Here is a 24848-nt window from a genome sequence, read left to right as displayed (position 1 = left end):
ACTCTCTTGCCTAGTCATAATTCCTTATAGATCTACTTTCCAGTGTTTAAACTCTTTAAATAGAGGAGGAATGACCTGTTATAGAGTTTTATAAACCCAACATTTTGGACTACCACGTGAGTCCATCATCAGGGGCTGCGACAATAGATATTCTAGATATTCTTACTAAAGGAACTTGACTCTGCTACCAATTGTTGGAATAAGGATTTGGGTGGTGGGGGGGGGGCGGGTGGGGGAGGGGGGCGGCGCGCTGAATTAGTAATTAAGAAAAGATTTCATTTTTCTTTATTAATATTTTAGTCCCTTCTTCTATTCTTTAACTTCTGAGAGCATTCATTCACAAATACAATGAGCCAACAATATTTCAGACACACATGTTTAAATAAAAATCACATGAGCACACACATTTGACACAGTGTTTTTCACGTAGAAATCCTGAGGGAAAAAACCACCAATTTGTTATTTATTTATGAATTAAATTAAGCACCCACTTAATTACATATGTTTGTTTGTGAGAACCCACACATAGGAGGCACCGACCCCCTTTAGTTAGCAAGCACCAACTTGCCAAGAGGCACCAACCTTCCCTTGCCATTGTTTTACTATTTCATACAATTTTCAAATTAAAAACAGATACATGCAATTTTACAAGTAAAATACCAAACAATTGTTGTTCATAGATTTGACTTTTGCATTCTTCCCACTGTGCTCACTTGCAGAAGATCTCCTCTTGTTGGTCACAACAAAACTTCCTCTATGTTATTCCATCACTTTCAAGGGCTCTTTATTGGCTGCTCTCCAACACTACCCTTGAAATTCTTCACATAGTCCTTTCACTACTCTTGCCATTGTATTACAATGTGTCCTCTCATGTGCTTCAGCCTCTCTGCTATGATTCACATAGTCATGACACTTTTCCATCGCACATACACTCACTTCCCCACTGTTCTCCATTACAGGCGATGGTTATTCTCTACTCAGGCACTTTGCGCAAGGTACACTCTCCTACATGTCCTTTGGCTTCCCAGTTGTAATTGGGCATGGCCTACATTGCCATTGTTGCATCTCCTGTCGGTTTCTGGTCATAGGAAAGAAACAAAGATTGACCTTCTAGTTCTTCATTGTTTGACTGCATGGAGCTCCATGTTGAGAAATTAATTCTGAGATGACCTGCAAACTGCTTCATGAGTCCCATACTTCCATTTAACTCATTGAAGATGTGCATCAGAGCACAGTGATTGCTTGTCTCATCTTAAGGTGGATCCAACACTCTTTTACTTAAGATCGTGGTCCTAGATGCCTTGACTCAACGATCTTTGACAATCACCATTACTCTTGAGATCAACTCCTATATTCCGCATTCAATCTTGCAGCTTCCGACCTATACACCTTTAACTCTCTGTATTGTGCTTATCAAATAAATTCCATATTGCAGTCTTCACAGTGGTGTAGTATTCTAATCTTCTGATTGCTGACTTCTAATGTGACGATCTCCTTCTGCTTAGCCCTTCCCACATTTCTCACCATAGGACCAAGGATCATGACCTGCCTCTTAGCCTTGAGGTGTTAAAGTGATTTTGATACTGTCAAGGGCTATTTTTCCTCTATTAAGTGCTTAACACCCTTGGTTCTTTAAGTTCTTCTTGACCATGCGCCTACCCAATATCGGAGACCCTTTATTGGAAGTTTCCATTGTTATCTGTTATAAAGTACCGACATCCTCAACCTCCAATATACAATATTTGGTATGATTTCATCACTCCATGTGGCACCTCATGAGTGGTGACATGTGTCACCCATATTTGTCCCCTTAGGCCCCCTCAAAACGCCAAAATTGCATGCCACATGTCCTTCTGTACAACCGCTTCATGTTGACATCGGACGCCATTGTAGCTTTATCAGAACCAAACATATGCGGCCATGTGTCCTGCTAGAGGAGACACAAAAGGGCTCGCCCACCTTTTGTTTTGCATGAAATCCTTTGTTAATCCTTTATCGATGTTCCCAACAATTTTTAACACTATCGACGCTTTGCCCATGTCACAACTTTTAAAAGGTTCTCTCATTTAGAAGTTACAATTCTCCGATCACCGATATGCCTAATAATCCAATGTGCTGATCTCCTCCAAGCTCTGATGTTGTGACTGTCGATCTCTAATGTCTCTGTACCTCTGATATACGATGTGGTGATATGCTTGATGCTCTGATGTTGCGATGCAGTGGTATGCCTGACCTATGATATGCGATCATTTATATGGATGATGCTCTGATGTTCTGATTGTCGATATGGTTGACGCTCTGATGTTGTGATCATTGATATCTCTGGACCTACGATATGTGATTGTCGATATTCTTTCCTTCCTAGGGCTTTAGTCCTTGAAACTTCAATGGGCCATAAATTATGATCTAGGAGTCCATTTTTGGACTTCCACATATCATTGGAAAGCTTATTCAGAAAGCTTTCCAATGGGAAGGATCTAATATAGTCTTTGAGTACTTCTGCCACTTGGAAGGTCCCTTTAAAATTCTCTACTCATTGATGCTTTAGCTAATTGAACACCTGTTGTGGCCACAACCACCACCCTATTAAAATTTTCCCTGGTAGCAATTTTGAATGGGTCCCCTAGAAGTTGATCTTTCATCTCTTTGAATGATCTATTTTATCCCAGGGATTTTAACTCTCTGGGGAGTCAAATCTTCAATTCATAATGGTTAAGCCCCTTTAATAAACCTCTATTGCATGATTCATCTATAACCCTATCTAAGTCCTTCATTGGGACTTTTCCAACCCCCAAAACCTTCTATCACATCTTCATTCCCATTATAACTCTTTATAATAGAAATACTAGAAAAAATGCCCAACTTACCCTTTTTTTCACGTAACCGCAGTCAACATTAAAACACAACGCTTACTATAATACACCAGACCGGATGGTTTTATTAACCAAAATGTATATATTTCGAGTCTCGATCCCCATCGCATATCGCAATTGGTGGGATTCCCAAGCTATATATATAAGGTGCACCTGGCTTCTGGACCTAATGGCATTATTAACCGCAGTATATATATATATCGGGTCCAGAGCCCCATCGCAAATCACAATCAGCAGGGTCCGGGCCCTTTGTATAAGACACACTGCTACCACCTAGACCCGACGATGATTATAGACCAAGATGCATATTATTTCAAGTCCGGCCTTATGGCCAGACACGATTTTTCCCGTATGTTACTGTTTTTTTCGAAAAGTATTGAGGTTGGGGTTTTTCAAAGGGAACTCTAACATTGTGGACCTGCCGGCGGTAACATATATATATATATATATATATATATATATATATATATATATATATATATATATATATATATATATATATATATATACAGATATATACAGATATATAGATATATACGTTGGGTCTGGAGCCCTATCGCATATCGCAATCGGTGAGTTTCGGGGCTTATATATAAGGCACACCACTATATACTAGACCCACCGATCACTATCAATTTGGGTGCATAGTTTTTCAAGTTTAGCCCTATGGCTCGGCTATGGGGTTTTCCCGTGTTTTCCCATGTTTTTTGATAATATGCTGGGGTTGGCGTTTGTCAAAGGGAAGTCTTATGTAGCGGAACCAAAGGATTATGAACCATGACATATATCTGTTTCAGGTCCGGACCAATCGTAAGTCATAATCGACAGAGCTTTGAGCTCAACCACACGGCGTGATGCGATGCGATAGTATTTCGCGAACTCGATAGGGTAAAGGTCAAAAAGATACTTCCTCCCATTCGAAAAATCTCATTTCGAAGAAGAGACACTGTGGGAGTATCCTATCACTCAGGAACAACCAGTCAGAGTATTACTTGAGCTTATGCTCGTTCCCTCCCTTAGCTCCCCATCTTTCAATATTTTCCTCCGACAACTAAAAGAAAGACAAGGATTTGTTCCATAAATGAAGAGACCTCTGTAACCCAATCTATTGAAGATATTGTGCTAGAGTCCTTGCAAAGTATAGACACTACCTGGGAAGAAATTCCTGAAGATCCACTCTCTGAAGGTAATCCCTTGCCCAATTTGGGAAATCCTAATAAAGAAAGCATCGAAGAAACCTTCAACTAGAACAACCCTATCCACAATATGGCTACCGTTCCTCTTCTAGGTGGGAACCAGCTTCAACCAGGTGGGAACCAACTCCCACCTCCTCCAAGAGAACTCCCTCCCTGGCTCGCTCAGGATGCCACAGTGGTACCTGTGCAGCAGCATCCCTTACCCAAGAATGCAGAAGGAGTACTGCCTAAATTCGACCCTGAGAAGGGATACACCATTGATAACCATATTCACTCTTTCTTCTTGGCCATGCGCATGATGGGGGTAGCCGATGAACATATAGTATGTTGCCTATTCACTTTTACTCTAATTGGTGCGGCCTCCACATGGTACTTTAGCTTGAGAACGGGATCGATCACCTCGTGGGCTACCTTTCAATAGGCCTTTTTAGACAAGTATGGTGATGACAAAATCCCTACGGCCTTAGTTCTAGAACTATCCTATTTGAAAATGGAAACCAAAGAAAAGGTTAAGGCTTTTAACATCCAGTTCAACACCTTGTTCAACAAAATCTTGGCTAACACTAGACCTACCGAGGAGGTGCTCATGGAATTCTACATCACTACTCTCCCTGTCCCTACTATGATGTGGGTCAAGAGAAGTAATGCACAAACCTTACAAGGTGCTATCGATGAAGCGATAAAAGTAGAGAATGAAATGATCACTCTCACAACATGTCATCATACAACCAAAGGGAAGAAAACCTCCCAGTCATCCAAGAAGAATAATGGGAGTGATAACAAAGTGGCCGAGGGCAAAGAAAGGGACACCACAGATGTGGAAGGTTTGCATCGGATCGTTAAGAAACTGACAAACATAGTCATTGATATGAAAAGGAGTTTTGGAGAGTGTACTAGTGGGAATGGAGGAGAGTATTCCATTAGAAAACCCTTCAAATCTTTCTATCGTAAGGGGCCACTTTTAGTTGTGATGAAGCCTATAGAACAGACAAAGAAAGATGTTCACCCTTTGAAGCACCCGCTCCTAAAGTTCCTATTTAGAAGGGTAGACATAGTGGTCAGTCTGAGAATACCCCAGTGGGAAACCATCCAGAGAAAGATAATACATCTCCCACCGCAATGAAGGTGACTCAAAATGGTAAAATCCCACCTAAGAACACCAAAAATAGTATATTTACTCTACCCTATCCTATTTATAACATTGATTACAATATTGTGGATGATCTTAAGAAATCTAGGGCTAATATCACATACTTTGATTTGCTAAAATTAATGCAGCAAAGAGATCTGCTCCTGAAAGCTATGAATGAGTGGAACTGCAAAATTCCCACCATCCCAAGCAGCCAAACCAAGAAGTCAGTGTCCAGACCTGTCAACACCTTCATTACAACCAAAATACCATCAGCTATGGAAGTCACTCTGTCTAGAATAAATCGAAACCCCCAATATGTCAGTGCAGCCATGATAGGGATAAAATCAAAATCCATGACTCCACCTTTCCTTATCACATTTGAAATCCTCAACATGAACGTACACAATTGCTTGGTAGATTCTGATGCCTCATCCACTGTGATGCCTTATGCTGTTGCTAAAAGACTACATGCGATACCCAAGAAAACCAAGACTCGAATTATGCAATTAGACAGGACAAATGTGAAAGTAATTGGGGAATTGAAGATGTGTTGATTCGGATGGCTGCTAAACCACAATATACAAAAGTCATTGATATAGTGGTAGTCGATATACCCGAGGCTTATGGAATGCTGCTTAGTAGGGACTGCTCAACAAAACTAAATGGATATTTCTCAATTGATTGGTCCCATCTCTTGTTTCCTCAAAAGGGGAAGGGTGATATGCCAAGAGTTGATTGAGAAAGATACATGAAGTACGTGGTGATAGAGCTAAACAACCCCAATGAACTTGTAATGTTTACCAACTCTATCCTTGGAAATTATAGTTTCAATGTTTGTGTCACAGAAACCTGTTTTTTGGAATTCCATGCAGAAAAAATTGAAGAAACTACAATAAACACATGGTTGGAAGATCTTCCCCGTAGTCCGACTGATGAGCTACCCTATAATATGGTAGATGATAGGGCCAATTTCGTAGAAGGTAGTTCATTTGATATAACATCAGATTCTATGTTTTGGACACTCTATTTTGATGGCTCTAACTACTTACAAGGTGAAGGTGCTAGGAGAATTCTCATTAACCCGCTAAGGGACCAACATTCGATGGCTAGCCAGTGGGAGTTCGTGTGCACCAACAACGCAGAAAAATATGAAGGCTTGTTGCAGGGCTTGAAGAAAGCCATTGATATGAAGGTAAAAAATCTTAGAGTTTCTGGCAACTCACAGATAATTGTGGATCAGGTAATGAAAAGGATAAACTACAACTCGCCACACTTGGTAAGGTACCAGCAGGAGGTATGGAGCTTAATTGAAAGTTTTGATTCTTTTAATATCACATACATACCTAGATGGAAAAACCAAGATGTTGATCTGATAACTGGTATGGCTGCAAAACTTTTTCCTAATCTTAAATTAAACAAGAATAAATTTTATGTTGAATTGATTTTTAGACCATCCGTACCTAATAACATCTCAAATTAGTAGGCATTCGAAGGTGACGAGCAGATCCTTGAGCTCTTGCATTGTGAGAAGACATTCAAAAATGCACTCACTGATTAAAAATAGCATGACGGGGTTATTAATGAGAGTAAAGACGAGGTAATATCTTTCATGGAGAAATTTATTGTCAATAGGTTTGGCATCCCTGACGCTCTCATGTTTGATAACGCTTCTTATTTTTCATCACTAAAGTTGACCAAATTTGCTATCAATAAAGAAATTTACATTAAGACATGCATCAAGCTATTACCCCCAGGGAAATGGAGAGTTAGTCCTGAAATGGGACAAGTTGAATGAGCCAAAAGGTAAGCACATGAAATTCCAACACTTATGGTTGGGCCCATTCCAAGTTGTGGAAAAAATTGGTCAGGGAACTTATAGATTGAAAACTTTACAAGGAGAAATTGAAAAACTCCGTGTTAATGGCCAACATCCCAAGAGATACTTCCAGTAGCCACCACATGGTGGTTACCTCCTGAGTAGGTTAGAATTCATTTTAATTTTTCCGGTAGTTTAGTTACATTCCTGTCTTTTCTTTTCTTGTTTTTCTGCAAAGTTTATTTTCCCTTCTGTTTTGAATTGCAGTCCTTTTCAGCCAACTAATTTCATTCCTCCAGTCTCGTTTTTTCCTTTTTTAGATTGCCCCCATTCTCCACCTTCAGCTTTTACCTCCTTCATTAACCTGTTGATGAGTTTGTTGATCCTAAATCCATCATTACCTTGCAAATCAAACAAATATTCAATGAGCCCATGAGAACTTGAAAGTCAGCTGTGGAGTTCAAATCAAAGTTATTCATTAGCATCTGTTGGGAACTAGGTAAGATCTGTTGATAACCTAGATACGTGGAGCATGAAGGGGCATCTTTATAAAACAAAAAATGTGTAACTACAGCTGGACTGGCATGGAGGAACGCTGCACTTTAAAATCCCACTCAGACCTAGCCTATACTTGCCTGTAAGGTTTGTAGTCATTCTCCATTGGTCCCATCCACCAAGCTAAATTGTCCAATACATGTTATCTACAAGTAAACGTCCTTTCATGGGCTAAGCTCACTGTCATATACCCTATGACAAATCCAATTGTGCTCTAGTCCTTGTGCCTGAAACTGGAAGGACTTATTTAAAAGAAAATGAAATGTCAAGTCCTTGTACTAATCTGGAAGGACAGGTTGTTTAGGAAGCCGGTTAGAGTAGGTACTATTGCTAGGCTCAGAGTACCGGTTGATACAGCAAGCCCAAACTTGCTTAAGCGGTTTAAAAATATGGCATCATCCATGACTGCACCCCATTCAATCATGAAAATATAGCACCGAAATTCTTATATAAAGTGCAGATAAACATATCTACATCAAGTTTGATGAGAAATAAAGAGCTGAGGTACACACCTAAACAGGTACTGATAGACTAGTGATTTCCCCGAAAGGATTTTGAAAGTAGAAATAGGTAAAATAGGGTCAATAAATCCCATAATACTACCATTGGAGAATACCTGTCAAAACTGTATTAGTAAGTAGAATCTATTTGTCTCCATCCCACCTGAAGCAACTAATGTTGAAGTGGAACCCATGCCTTTCCATCTATACAGTTTGCATTTCAAGTTTATCTTAACACCCTGATGTTCTATTGATCCAAGGTTTATTTAGAAATAGAGATAACTGGTTCACCCATCAGTTCACCGTTTGTTGTAGCCACAACCACCACCCTATTAAAATTTTCCCTGGTAGCAATTTTGAATGTATCCCCTAGAAGTTGATCTTGCATCTCTCTAAATGATCTATTTTATCCCAAGGATTTTAGCTCTCTAGGGAGTCAAATCTTCAATTCATAAACCTTTGTCGCATGATTCATCTATAACCCTTTCTAAGTCCTTCATTCATAACCTTCATCGGGACTTTTCCAACCCCCAAAACTTTCTATCGCATCTTCATTCCCATTATAACTCTTTATAAAAGAAATACTCGAAAAAATTCCCAACTTACCCTTTTTTTCGCTTAACCGCAATCAACATTAAAACACAACACTTACCGTAATACACCAGACCCGACAGTTTTATTAACCAAAATGTATATATTTCGGGTCTGGAGCCCCATCGCATATCACAATTGGAGGGATTTCCAGGCTATATATATATATATATATATATATATATATATATATATATATATATATATATATATATATATATAAGGCACACCTAGCTTCCAGACCTAATGGTATTATTAACCGAAGTATATAGATATTGGGCCTGGAGCCCCATCGCATATCGCAATCAGCAAGGTCCGGGGCCTTTATATATGACACACCACTACCACCCAGACCCAACGATGATTACAGACTAGGATGCATATTATTTCAAGTCCAGCCTTATGGCCAGACATGGGTTTTCCCATATATTCCTATGTTTTTCGAAAAGTATTGAGGTTGGGGTTTTTCAAAGGGAAGTCTAACATTGTGGACCCATCGACGGTATTAGCATATATATAGATACGTCAGGTCTGGAGCCCTATCGCATATCACAATCGGCGGGTTCTAGGGCTTATATATAAGGCACACCACTATATACCGGACCCGTCGATCACTATCAATTCGGGTGCATAATTTTTCATGTCCGGCCCTATGGCTCGGCCATGGGGTTATCCCGTATTTTCCCATGTTTTTTGATAATATACTGGGGTCCGGGTTTTTCAAAGGGAAGTCTTATGCGGCAGACCCGAAGGATTATGAACCACGACATATATGTGTTTCAGGTCCGGCCAATTGCAAGTCGCAATCGGCAGAGCTTTGAGCTCAACCACACGGCGCGATGCGATGCGATAGTATTTCGCGGACTCGATAAGGTATGGGTTCCCACCTATAATATTTCAAGTCTGGATTTTGGATCTGGTTTGGTGTTATGCAATTATTTTCAGTGTAAATCAGATTTTCGCTTGCGGGACTTAATCAATGCATGGGTTAAAAACCAGGGGGTGATTCTTTCACGCTTGTTCCTTTTGATGTTATAAATGCTTCATGAAGGAAAGATTTATGTTTTTTAATCATTTTTTTCATATTTGCATAAGTATGACTAATGTTGGTTATCTCTGCGGGCGAGGACCGAGAGAAGGCAAGCGAGGTCGAAGAATGGATGCATAAGCTTCAAGTATGGCTCCAGATAAAAGATGCATGAGCAGATCCGATGAGTTTATATATACCGATATGTTTTATTGAAAGATTTGGCTTTAGGCGTTGGCAGTCATGTTTCCATGTGTTACCTATGTGTTTTGATGGTTATGAGGCCTCGAGCTGTATCATGAAGAAATGAAATGCATACCTCCCCCTTTGAATCGACTTCTATTCGTTTCCCCAGGAAATGAAATGCTCTAGAAGATGTGGCCTTTAGGTGTCAATGGTTACATCGACTATTCTATGATTGTATATTTTAATTTGTGAATTGAAAAGAGAATGGAGGTGAAAAGTTAGGGAAGACCAAGAGTCATTTCCAGTTGCATTAGTATTCCCTCTGTATAGGAGAGCAGGGGCTTTTGGTTTGGAGAGAACAAATTTGATTTATTGTGAATAAAGAAGTCTATTTGGTTCAAGAAGGAGCTTGTTGTTTCAGATTTATTTTCCTTTTCTCTCATATGTTTAGAATCAGTGTGTTGTTGCTGGCATAAAGATAAATGTGATTTTATTTGTGCATATTGATAACAAGCAGTTCATGGTTATTCCTGGTTATTTGAATATAATTCAATAGCATTGTTAATTCATGAAAGGTTGTTGATTCGAGACTTTGTTAAACATCAGTTGCAAGTGTTGTTTGTATGGAAAGGAATGTGTATTCCTGTATAATTAATCATATTTCAATTAGGATTTAATACAACCTTGTTCTTATGTGAACCAGTAATTGATTCATTTGGACTTGGAATCTATATACGATGATTAACCTTTCTTTTGTTATGCTCCTGCAGGATAGATTAGGATAGTTAGGACTATATTAGAGTAGTTAATAGTGGTGTAGATAGGATTTGATGCATATAGGTTAGCTATTTCTTTTGTTGATTTAATTGAAGCCTTTCTCCAGGAAGCAATCTCTCAACACCTATAACAATTCACGGGGTCCTTTAAAACTCATTGCAACTAGCCACTCCAAACAAAAGTAGATCTAATTGGGGTCTGTGATCGGGTTAGTTCCCCTTGTTGGTATAGCGAAAATTCGCCATGTCAACAACACTAACTATCATGATGATCATTTTATGGCTTCTTCAGTAAGCCTACTTCTATGATGATTATCTACAAGAAGGATGCAACTACCATGTAGTTCCATCCAAACACCAATCATCATACTGACCCTTGTTTGACATCAATTCCAACACTTACACAGCCACCTATACACCATCAAATGTCCAACACTGAGCCATGATATCAACTCCATAATGGACAAGGGGTAATAGGAGATTGGAAAGGTGGTCCCAAATAATTTTAAAAATGGTTGGAAACGATTCAAACTTCATCAAAACCAATGCGATAATGAAACATATGTATTAGGAAATATGGGGGAAAACCATGGTATTATAACATTTTACTCCTTTAAATCCTCTACACTTTAGACTTCCATGGAGATTAGGAGTATTTATCATTTCCTAATCACCACCATTCAATTCACCACACAAGTAGGTTGTGCACCTAATTGAAAGGCTTGTGGGACGAGGCCCATAAATTACTGCAGCATATAGGTAAGTCCCATGTGGAAGGGCTGTAGTGCAGGTGGAATCCTTATCACATCCAAAATTTTAAGATATTCCAAGTGGAAACCAATTTGTGATGGGATTGAAAGATGAGGAAAAAGAAAAGGAGAAGGACATAAGAAAATCAAAAGAGAGGAGACAACAGATGAGAGGAAGATGAAAAAGTAGGTTAGATGGCCAAGGAGTGGCATAGAGCAACTCTAGGTTTCCAAGTGATCCCAAATTCCTTGTCGCATGCCACATCAATACCCATCTCAATGGTTTTGTTATGAATTTCGCATAATTATTATATGTATTAAACTTTTGAGGATGTTTTAAGGCCATAAATAATGTCTTCTAACAAATTTCAATGCCTAGCTGTGCCAAAGACACACATAAGTTTTTGGGAATAATGTTATCATTAATGTTAGTAGGGTTAGGATGGTAGATGTATAGTGTGTTTTCTATTGATATACACGGAGTGTTAGGTCTAGGGGAAGTTTTCTAGTTGTTGCAGTCTCTTTGTAGGCATTTTTTCCTCTAGATAGTAGCTCAAATGCTTCTACAAATGTTTTGGATGGATAATTCTTTGAAATATCTTTTCAACAGTATACAAAAGTCTAAAAAATACCCCTTGGATCAAAAAATATTGAAGGTCAAAGTTTGTAAGTCAAGGCTTGGGCCAAAATTGGTGATAAGTCTTAGTCATATCCAGAATCAGCATTTTTCCATAGCTGGTCGAGGTCAAGGTTTAAAGAGAAACAAGGACACATAATCTTAGGAACTTATTTGATTGGCACAAGTCTACATTAGGGAGGTCCCATACGGCACATCACCCCGACAATAATTCCCCGGTATTTTCCATTTCAGTGAAAATTAAAACTTCCGGGGTGATGAGGTGTCAAGATGAGGTGGCACATGGGCCCAATTGTTATATAGATGGCATGAAGGTGGGCCAATAATCTTGGGAAGGATAGCGCATAGTCCCACCTAGGACACATAACCTTGACAATTTAATCTCGGTGGTTTCCAAAGGTGATGCAAGTGATTTGTTTCAAGAAGATGGTGTCGAGGAGATAAAAATATATCTGTTTGTTGTAATGAGGATTTCTCATCCTTGCCTAAAAATTTACAGATAAAATCATTGAAAAAAAATTCCTCTGACCACCTCACCATCATATGATGACTTGGGTTTTTGACAACATGAACATATCATAAGAAGACAAATGGCACAGTCTAATTGGAAGAAAAAATGATGTGGAGCCATGGTGATAGTGCAAAGTCAACAACCAAAGGTTTGGGGTGATGTCAACATGATGTTAGCATCTAAAAATTCTGGGATACGTGGCACTCTAGGATGATTACATGTGGCATGTAGATTTAGCATTTTCATGTGGCCAAGTGGGCCTAAAATAGGTGACACATGGTAACACTTGGAACATGACACGTGGTAGAGAAGTACATGTGGAAAACATATCAACATGACGGACAGACATGTAACCCCGATGATTTTCCCATTGGCATAGGCAGGGTGCATGGGACCTAGTTCCATGACGATACACATCACCCCCGTGGTTTTCTTATTAGCCTATCATTGTAGTGGCTAGTACCACAGGGACACATCACCCCGACGATTCTATATAGAAAGTTATCAAAGGAATTCCAATGTAAATCATCGAGGAGATGGGACCAAGATAGATAATTTGATAACATTTAATTTCTTTGTCAGTTAACGAAAAGGTGAGCTAGCATATGAGGCAGCATGGGACCCAATAATGAAGTGGTACATAGGTGGCATTAGGTGAAAATTTTTTGAATGGAAAAATATTAAGAGGAATGGTGCAGTCCCATAGGGCATATCACCCCAATGATTATTCGCCGAAAGTTTTTGAATGAGAAAAATTAGAAATGGCCGGGGTAAGAGGGTTAGGGAACATAGATGTTCACGATATTTAATGTTGATGTTAATTGACGAAAAACACACCTACGAATGGCTTAGTCGTGGTTCTCATGTATTAAGTTCTTAGTGCCATGGGGTTATAACAAAGGGATGGAAAATTTAGCACATATTTTGTAAAAGGCTTAGAGTCATGAACTAAGTGTTGTCCACTTATTTCAATGTGGTTGCGAATATAAAAGCCATGAATAGGTCATCAAGTTTTCTCTATATTTGGACGTGCCCACTAGAGTTGGTAGTGAAATAAACTTGGAAAGTGTGACATCAACAGGTTGGGAAAAAATTTGGTAGTTATGCCAAACTTGGAAGACCACCACTTTTAGTGTTAATATGATAACACACACTAGTTGAATACACCAAATCGTAGTTAATTCAGTTGGTAGAGTGCATTTTTTCCAGTGATGGTCTTCCTCATCAATATGTACAAACCATAATGGACTATCTTTCTCACATGGTGTGCTAAAAATCAAAGTTCTCCTTGTGTAATGTTGAATTAAATGAGAAATATATTTAGAAATTTTAGAATAAGAAAGTTCAGAATAATATTTTCAGAAATTTCATTGATGTTGTGTTGCATCCTCTCTACTTGGAGTACTTTGTTTCAATTAATGAATATTCTTGAACTATGTGATAGAGTTAAAAGTTCCTCTCCGTATAGTGTTGAATAGAGAATGTTTAAGTGTCGAGAGTGTCTATATGTTGTGGGTTTGATGAGGGTGTTGAGTGTGAAAAGGAGTAGTTTGCACTGAGAAGATGTGCTTGAGCGAATATGTGGCAATGGTTAGGCTATGAAGAGAAGAGCAGAGGGTGAAACAGACCTGAGGAAGTAGAGACAAGGGCAATTGTGTGTGTGGGTATAGGCAGAGCAGAGTAGAAGGATCTATAGAAGACTATAAACTAGGTCATCTTATTATGTAATAAAAGTAGGCCATCATTCTTAGTCTAAAAATTGTATGAAAAATAAGTCATTTGGCTGAAGCAGGTAGAGGCATGCAATTATTAGAGGTTGGTGCCTATAGGAAAGTTATGGCTTGCTGATTTGAAGGCGTTGGGGCCTCCTGTGAGTGAGTTCTCACAAACATATGATGTAATCAAAGTTGGTTCCTTGATTATCATCATAATGCAAAAAAACATTTGGTGGTTTTTCTCCCATAAGGGTTTCCACGTAAATAATTGTGTTCAAATGTATGTGACTGATAGTATCTCATGTGTTGTTTGTCTATGCAATTGGAAATTTAAATGCTCATATTAAAAAAAAATTAAAAGTGTTAATTATTGATTCACCCCCCCAGTGATTCCTTATTACAACATAAGCGATATAGTTATATTGTATTATTTATTTACATATTTCCAATGAGCTGCTATGCATTCCAAACAAAGATGGTATGCAAAATTTACACCCAAATTAGTGTAGAAAGGGAGGAAAGTACCAAGTCACTTATAAGAAGCATAAGTTCCTTCTTAGAGCTCATAATTGAGCATGGAAGTAGTCACTAGAAAGATCTTGAATAACATAATCTACCTATGGATTTAAATTGGAATCTAATTATTCAACTTTTCATCAGATTAGAAGAAATATTCTTGGTGGAATTAAAGGGAAAATTTAACAAATTTCAAAAGGTCGTAACTTTCTGCTCAAAATATAGAATTGAGCACAATAGAAATCAATGGAAAGACAATGAAGAATAGAATCCAACTTCCCACTTAGAATTTTGCTTTGATTAACATAATGTTTGAAAAACCAAAGAGACGAAATTTTTGTTCTTAAAACGCAGAAAAATTATGTATAATTTCCATAAATGCATAGGTTGTTAAGTTTGATGTTGATACTTAACTAACATAATTGTTGCATGCACAATGAATAATTAAATTACAAGAAAGGAAGAAAAAATAATAGGACAATTAGATGGGTATTTACCATAAGTGATATTTTTACTAAGAAAAAATAGTTGAAAGGAGGGCTTCATGTCATGACATGGTTATACAAGCGATTAAATACCATGAATGTGTATTATTCAAGTATGTTTTAGATTCAAATTCAAGCTCATTTTTGAAGAATGCAAGAAGTACAAGGGAAACCTTAGAAAAGAAAGGGGAACATACGATATATCTATAGTAATATGTAAGTTAGATTTAGATTACATAGGAGGTAGAAAATGATTTTTTTATTAATGTTAATTACAATATTAAGAGGGTTGACAAGTTAAATATTCCTAAGGTCTCGTGTTTCTAGGTCTATATACTTTATGTTACAAACAATATTTGACTAGAGTATGGAAGATACCTACAAGAAGAGAAAAGCTATGAGCAACATATGATTATAGCCATTTACTGAGTGTAACCAAATAAACATGAAAGGGATAAGAAGTATGGAGCAAGCCAATAGGTGTTTAGATTTAAAAAATATGCATGACAAGATAAAGTTAACCCAATGATCTGGAATCCAAAGGAGATAAAATCCACAATGATGTTTGCAAGTATGACTTGAATAAAGGAAGTATGTATTTCTCATGAAGGGGTGCATCATTTCTATGGGAAGGCTAATACAAACCTGGAAATGTTGCAATACTAAAACTAACATACTATATCTAGATGAAGCTAGAGCAAGAGATTCATGAATGATATTAGAGAGTCTAGCAAAAGAATTGTGCAAGTATAAATAAATGGTGGGTGAAATAATGAGGGCGCATTTGTTATAAGTGGTACCAATAGAGACATAACTTGTATAGTATGTGCATAATTTTAATAGAACGATGCAATCAACATTCAAAGAAAGGAATTCAAAAAATTGACATGGTCTCTAGAATTGGATCGAGTTAGAAATAACTTTAGATATTATAAGAGTATCCAATAATGTTGAATGCTAAATTAGTAGGAGAATATGGAAACACATATAGGATGATTACAAAAATAAATGGAATTTTGTGATGCAAGTAGGAAAGGCTAAATGACCTCCAGATCTCCGCTTATCAAAACGCTGATCTGTTTTATTATGACGCAGATCTAGACATCCAATTGCCTTGGAACCCTGATTGGGCATTAAATCCATCGTTTCGTGGCATGGAGCACAGATGACGTCTAAGGCTTATACATTCAGACCTTCTTGTCATAGATCGACCCTCTAACAGGTCAGATCGGGAAGCCCCCTCACCGAATAAGTTGTGCTGAGGCGAAAAAAAGGAGCAGAGCAGAATCACAGGGTTAGATCTGCCAAAAACAACATCTGGAATCCTGGTAAGAGATCATAGTTTCCAAGTTTTTATAAAAAATCCTGAAGGAAAATCAAAAATAATCTGGGTAAAAGAGACAGGTATTGTTGAGCAAATGCAGGAAATTATTATGCAACAATTGGGTTACCCCATCAGAATACAAAACCTGATACATGGGGGGCAGATTGTTACAAGACACAAAATACCTTTGGGAATACAGAATCACACCTCTGTCAACAATCGTCCTCAATCTGAGGTTAAGAGGAGGTGCAACCAACAATAACAAGAATCCAGATAGGGCGGGAGGAAGTGGCACTGGTTCAATTGGGAAAAAACCAGGCAACATTTCCTTCAAAAACGTCCTACAAGGGAAAAACACAGAAGGAACAGCACCGAACCAAACAGGTATGGATGCAAGGCCATACATAGTGGAACAGCTGGAACACACCCCATAATACAACATAGATACACCAGAAATAGATGAGCAATGCACCATATATGAAAGACCAGAAATTATATGCAGATTTAATTGCTATTGGCCCAAATCGGTGGATCTTTTCATTTGGATCTACACGAACTGGACCACGCACTGCGAAGTACACCTATGCTCCAAGGGGTTTTTCATTGTGAAATTTTTATCAGCAATAGACAGAGACATAGTAATGCAGGAAGGACCTTGGTTTTGGGGATCCACTGGACTCTTCATTACACCATGGTTCCCAGGATTTGATGCAAACACAATGGTTGTCTCGAAGATGCCAGTTTGGGTGCGGCTACACAACCTCCCAATACATCTATGGAATCAGCAAGTACTCACTGGAATTGGAAACACAATTGGGCATTACATTAAAATGGACACCCAACGAGTGGAGGAAAGAATTTAGAATTTTTCATGAATATGTGTGGAAGTAGACCTCAGCAAAGGCCTGCCAAACCAAATCCAGCTGAAGCATAGACAGAGCAGCTGGACTCAAGTATTAGATTATGAAAACACTGCATTCATATGCCGAACATGTAGACAAACATGACACTTACAAAACACATGCCTAGCAGTCAAAAATGACAATGACAAAAAGAAGAAAATGGAAAAACAAGAAAAGGGATGGTACATTCCACCACCTCCCCTGGATGAAGAGGAGGAATAAGAGATGGATTGTGCCAACCGAAATGAGAACAATCAGATGAATAAAGAACTAATTGTAGAAGATACAAATCCACAGGAAAATATAGAGACAACATTGGCAAGAAGATCAGAAATGGATATGGGCAGAAATAAACGTCTACACACATCAGACACATCAGATTCTGATAACCCTCAACCTGTGGCTGAAAATGCATTAGCACTCATAACTCCCACAGAATCACAGGGGAATTGGAGAAAGGTTGAGAAGAAAAAAGGGAGAAAAACCTGACTTTTCCCCACCTGTACAAAATATTTTTGCATTTACCAGTTTATTTCATGAAATCCATACACCCTGCGTGGTGTGAAAGGATCTATGCATCATTTTGAGCATCTTTTTTGGAAATCTGTTTACAGCATATGCCAAGAGGCATCTACAACATGTAATTTTTCACTCATTAATGAAATATTATGATTATTCCAGGGGGAAAAAAAAGGTAATAAATCAAGAAAAAAGAATATGATTTCTCTATTAGGTAAGCTTGACTTAGCCTATAATCAAATTTATGTATTCCAAAGCATGTTGTTTTCAATCAAGTGGTATTCATGACCCATGGTATTACATGTAATCAAGCATTTAAAAGGCTTATAAACATCAATTGTGAGGTTCCTTTTGGTCATCTAATATATCTATTATGATATAGGTTTTCCTCATTTGAGTTTTTCAAAGATAAATTGTGTGTCATGATTTACATGGTTTTCATATATATTTTATTATTGTTGATTTCTTATTTCTCTCACATTTTTAATCCTAACACTTGGTATTGTAACAATTTGGCTTCAAGGGGACATCTTTGTGCCTAATATTTTTGGCTCGGTCCTATGGAAAACCCTGTTATAGTGGGAGATCGATGGTATTGATTCCTTTGGTGAGAGGAAATTATAAGTTATTCAAAGATAGAGATTGAGAAATTAAATGGGAAAAGTTTTGCATTGTGGAAGCTCAAAATTGAAGATATTTTGGTGGAAAAAGTTTAGAGGATCACTTTGGATCTATGTACTACACCTATGGGGATATTGATAGAAGATTGAACCAATTTGGATTGGAAGGTGAAGAGAAAAAAATGATTGTGTCTCTCAAATTTAGTATCACTTAATGCTTAAGGAGGAACTACAATGAAAGAATTGTGGAATAAGTAAGAGGATTTATATTTGTATATGTCCCTACTAAACAAATTGTTCATGTGAAAGAATATGTATAGCCTGAGGATGAAGGGTGCTTTCTTAATGAAACAATATCTAAATTCCTTTAATACAATGCTAAGGCAAATATTATATGTTCATTGTGGGAATTTTAAGGTAAGCAATGGGCCTCAAAACAAAAAAATGTACTAACAAAATCAACTTTAAAAGAGGCAATAAGACTAAAGATGATGATGCCATCCCTGTGAGTAAATATTTTTTGGAGGAAAAGAATAAAACTATTTTTTATTGTACTTTTGGATGATCTTGTTAGAGTTTTACTCAAATGTCAAGTGTATACACCTGTTATATGCGGAATCAACTTCCACATCCAATGAGTAGTTGCTCTCCATACTTTTGAGTAGACTCACAAAAGTAAAAATAAAAATTGAAAAACACATTTTTCATGTATTTTGAATTTTATTCAGTGTGGGTCTACTCAAAAGTATGTGAAGTGGGTACCATATGTGGAATCTAATTCCACATCTAATGCGAGTATACACTTGACATTTCAGTAAACCTATATGGAGATAAGCCAAATATGTAATAAAAAATGTAGTTTTCTTTCTTTTCCATTTATTGACCAAGGAAAAGTTCTTGCCTGCAAAGAGGAGATACCACCTGATCAGGGCCCCAATTTGGTGTGGTGGAACTCACTAGTATAAAGGGATAGTTGCCTCTAACTAAATTAACCTACATTAGTCACCTAAACTAATCTAAACTATTCTAAATGACTAAATTAATACTAATCTAATTTAATATAGCCTAATACTAATTTAAGCTAATTTTTCTAAATATCTATAAGTACTCATTACTTAAGGTCAGTCCAACAGTTGATGTTTAGAAAGATTGTTGTAACTAGCAGTTAAGGAGAGAAGGGAATATGCAAATGAAAACCTATGAAAAAACTACAAATGTTTCAAATGGTAGCCCTCGTGATTGAAATGTAGGCTCAACAAGCTGCCTGAAAGGTTTATGCTCTAATGTGAGAGATGGGAAAAAATGTGTTTTCTTGTGGTTTTTAACATGTTTATATGAAACTCTAATATAATATGAAATAACAAAAATAATATATATCAATAATGAGATTTAATCTATAAGTAACAATAAGAATATCAGATAGAAGATAATAAATATAAGAACTAAAAAATCATCTGAAACCTAAATAAATTGCGAAGAGCAAAAATATATCTCGATTATAGTATCGAAATAAAGACTTTGGTATTCATAATAGGAAACCATTAATTGAATTCATATTTTGCATCAAATAAAATAGGAATGCATGCAATAATATATTGTCTACGTGTGCACCCCCCCCACACACACAACTTCATTGCACAAAATGGACCCCCTAAAAGTCTCCAGGTCTTGAAAATTGATAAAAAACAACTGATAAGAAATAAATGTCTCCTTCAATACAAACTGATTTGAATGACCGCCACCTTTCTTATTGAGGAGAGTCACACACACACACACACACACACATATAGATATATATAGATAAAGGTATTTCACAAAAAATAATATGCAAATGTTTTTAACATAAACCTCTTACTTAAAATAAAACATAAAATATAGAATGAAAGTAAAATATGTTTCACAAGTGAGATTGGATTTCTAAATAAAAGCCATGTTTTTGAGGTTTTTTAAGAGGCTACATGGATTAGTCATTGATCTACTTCATCATCCAACGTTATTGGATATATCCCAATTTTTTAGGGATTCATCTAAACCTCCTTTCTTCTAAGAACCTTTGACTAATGAGCATAGATTTTTGGAACCCGGGGCAAATAAACTTAGTTTTTCTAGTCCAAATTGACCTATATTTTTCTAATTCTTTTCAATGTGTGTGTTTTCTTTATTCTTTAATTCTGAGAGAATCTGGAGATGGAACTCATACATTTATATGGAGTTTGAAAGAATTATTGTAGGTTTGTGACAATTTATGTAGTGAGAGTTTGAAAATGTTCTTTATCATTATCTCTGTGCTCTTCAACTCCTTGCGTACATATGGAAAGAGGCAAAGCTTTTTCCATGGTTTTGGGATAAGGAATATCCTAATTCTCTACCAAATCCAATGCATTGTTCTAGAATTTATAACACCAATCAGTAGATTCTTTAATCAAATCCTTGATAATTGAGAAATTGTATTTTCACTGTCCCAAGTAAATCCCCATCATTCTTTTATCAATCTTAAAAATTTTACTTATGGTTTCACAATTTCATTTCTTTTTCCAAACACATATTTGATCAAATTGTCCTGTAACTAATTAATCTTCTCTCATAAAAACTTCTACCATGTCAGTAATCTCTAATAGATCATGAGAACAATCAATTATTTTATGAATATGAGAATATGATTTATTTTGTGCATGTTTTAGCTGGTCACTAACAGAAAAATCATGACTATTGAAAATGGCAATATGTTCAAGGCTTCCTTTTCTAGTGTTGCTATCATGTTCAAATGTATTGGTTTCATTTCTTCCAATTGTTTGACATGCTAGTTTTGTAGATCAACTAGTTTCCTTTGAAATTGCATCTTAAATTTCTGCTTTTCAACCTCAAAATATTCTTGTAGCTTCCCAATACTCAATTGCAAATTTTGGTCTTGATTTAATCTTAAAACTTGCAACTCCTATTCAAGGTCATTAATTTTACCTTTTGATTGATCAAGTTGCTTTGATATTTCATCAATGGACCATTTATTTTTTTGTGGAAAATGCCCCTAGTGTTCATGCAACCTCTTTAGATATTTCCATTGGGCTCACCATTGGGGCACCAAGTTGTTGTAGTAATTACTAGTAAAGCTAAATCAACTTCCTTTTCTTGAATATTTTTATTAAATCCTTGAGTTGGGAGCTAAAATAATCCTCCTCAAAGGAGACAATATATCCAGTAACTAGTTCAACTTTATTAATGTTTTCAAATAAAGTAGAAGAATCTGCAACATTAATTTCTAATGGGGTTGCAACACTTTATGGAGAAACAACATGTGTGATATGAGCATATTGTATAGGAGCTTCAGTACTAGGGCCAATCAATTCCTAATTGATTTTCTGAAAAACAATAATGACTTTGTCTTTCTTCCCTGGATTTTATCCTTTCTTAGGGTTGGATGTCGTACTCAATGTTGTTTTTCTCCTATGTATGGAAGATTTTCCTTACTATATCTACAATTTATTCATAATTCACATCTCTCTCTTGTTGAGTTAATTATTTTTCTTGCTCATGAATATATTCATTCAAGGAATCATCTCTTTAGGTATCCTCCTGAACAGAGTTTTCATTATCTTCATATTGACCTTGAGTAAATAAAGGGTTGATAGTTTTCCTTGCTGGATTTTGTACAAGGGGAATAACTGAGACCTCTCTCCTTTGCAAGAATGACTAATACCTCTCCTACCTTAAAGTTTGAAATATTTCTTGAACCATCGGATTATTTGTTGCAAATAATTTAGATAAAACTTCAACAAAAAATGTAACATTCTTTAGAAAATGCTCAAAAGGAAGATCCTAATGACCATAACTTTATAAATACATAACAACTTTAAATGGGTCTCACAACATCATCAAGATAATATTTATAAAATGGAACTATGTCCAACTAGATCTCTTTTAATGCCTTCGATTCTTCAACTACACGACCTTTGTCCTATAGTGAATAAAGGCCAATATTTATAGGGAATGTTGGCCATAGCTTCTTGGAGTTCTTGGAAATTCCTTTAGTGATTCCATAAATGGATGTTTGATTAGAAATTATTTCAAAGATAAGCTATTTGGAATTTACATAGGAAGCATGTGAGGGGAAGTATTAGACCCAAATATCATGGAATAAGTGAATATGTCCTAAATAAACCATTTTCCTATGCCATGAAGAGAATTTAGAACATATTTATTGATTAAAAGAGGAGGTTGGTTATTCAACAAGTTGTATAAAGGAAACATGAAATTGTTACAAATATCATAGAAATGGTTTGGATATTGGCTACTGGAGAGAATGGAAAAATATTTGGGATCAGATGGTTTATCCTCTTTCCAGAACCATTCAAGTGATGGAAATGGTGAAACAACTATTATGGCATCTAAAATATAAGTAGACATACAAAAGGGTAGCCTGAAACCTAGAGGGGAAGACATTGTGAACCTAATTGCATTGGTCAAATTGTGAGACATAATATTATTCCAATTCAAAACCTTGGATTTCTAGACAATGTCATGGATGAAATGGCTTGGGTTTAGGTGAGCATAAATCCTAGACAACATAACAATAATTAGTGAATGAGGATGCTTTAATTTTCCAATAGGGTATCATTTGTTTCTTTTGTTTTTTAAACCTATATAATCCATTACCCACTTTCTAATATAATGGGTGGGTTCTATTTTATGCTTAATTAAAACTTTTTCTTGAAAGTTGGACATATACATAGTTGGCTACAGGAAAAGACCAATAAACCAATAAAAATAACTTAAATGCAAACCTATGGTGAGAAAAGGGGGTAGGAATGATATGAAATTATGTTTTTAAACTAGTAAAGGGATGATACAGTAAATTCCAAGCTTTAAGACTATGAAACACCCTTTATAATCATAATCTTGGTTGCAGAATAAAACAAAACATTGTATAAATTGTAATAGCGAATGAAATGATATAGAAAAAGACTTCAACATGTAATAATAGGTGATACAAGTGATCTAATATGTTGATAGATTGTAACTGACCTACAAATAAGGCTATCTCATAAAATTTCTTGGTTAGCCAAGCACGAAGCTATCAAACTATTATTTCCATAAATGTTGATTCAAAAGCTAAACAAGAAAATACAAAGCATTGAAATAATAGAAAAAGAAACACAAGAGAGATCTAAAGCTCTTTGGGTGGGCTCAACCCAAGGATGCTCAGGGCATTCTTAGGCTCCTTGAAGAATAACCAAGCTAAATACTGAAATGAGGAAGTACTTCCATTAACTGAAAATTTGTATTACATAAAAAATTAAAATGTTGCCAAACTTCCTAAAAAATATTTAAAATCCTAATATATCCCTTCTTTACTTCCTCAAGCGAAAATTTGAATCTACTATTTATACATCAAGTGGGGGAGAAACACATTTGAGAGGAGGGATGCATTCCCCCAAAAAAACCATAAAAGGAAGGGACCTTTCCCCAGATCTAAGGCATTAAATACATGTTGATGGTGTTGGACTCGCCAACATTCATGGTATCTCCGCAATGTGAAGTCCCAATTAGACCTCACATCTTTTGGTGTAGGAATTTCATCTGGTATAAAGGCTCGGTTGCTAAATTCTTAAATATTTTCCTTGGCTCTAACCATCAGTAAGAGAGAGGGGTGCAAAGGTATCTTCTAAAATAAAGAAGGTGTGCCTAGTGATTCTTCAATTGCAACTATGTTAAGCTTATTCTACTATAGAGGGGCGAGAATAGTGAGCCTCTAAGTGAGAGGTAATAGTGCCACCCAAGAAGAGACACACGTGAACCATAAGGGCCCATTTAACACCCAGCGGAATAGTCCATAGCAGACGCGACGGTCGTTACAACCAACAAATAAAGAAAAATCTATCTAATATCCTGTGGAATAGTCCATGTTACACTAAAATTTGTCACCATGACTATTTGCAATTAGTATGGCTCCATCAACTGTCATACTATCCTCCTTGGCAAGTCTTATACCTCTGCTCTTCATGTCAAACTCCAAGAAAGAGAGAAAGTCCTTAAAAAGTCAAATAACTCTGGGTACGTAGTTTCTCTTAGCCTTACCTGCGTGTATGCACCTCAAGTTCACATTCCATGTGTACTTGTACGCTCTGTCTGTAAAGGGGAGGGTGCGTACCCCTGTAAAGGTCAAAAGGCACGAGTTTTACTTCAAAAAAGTTACTTGTGGTCGATTCTAGAGCATTCTAGAA

Source organism: Pinus tabuliformis, chromosome Q (genome assembly GCF_031772625.1).
Source record: "Pinus tabuliformis cultivar Carrire ecotype Pingquan chromosome Q, CPIR1, whole genome shotgun sequence".
NCBI lineage: Eukaryota > Viridiplantae > Streptophyta > Pinopsida > Pinales > Pinaceae > Pinus > Pinus tabuliformis.
The sequence above is the reverse complement of the archived record's forward strand: the minus strand, read 5'-3'. Positions refer to the sequence as shown.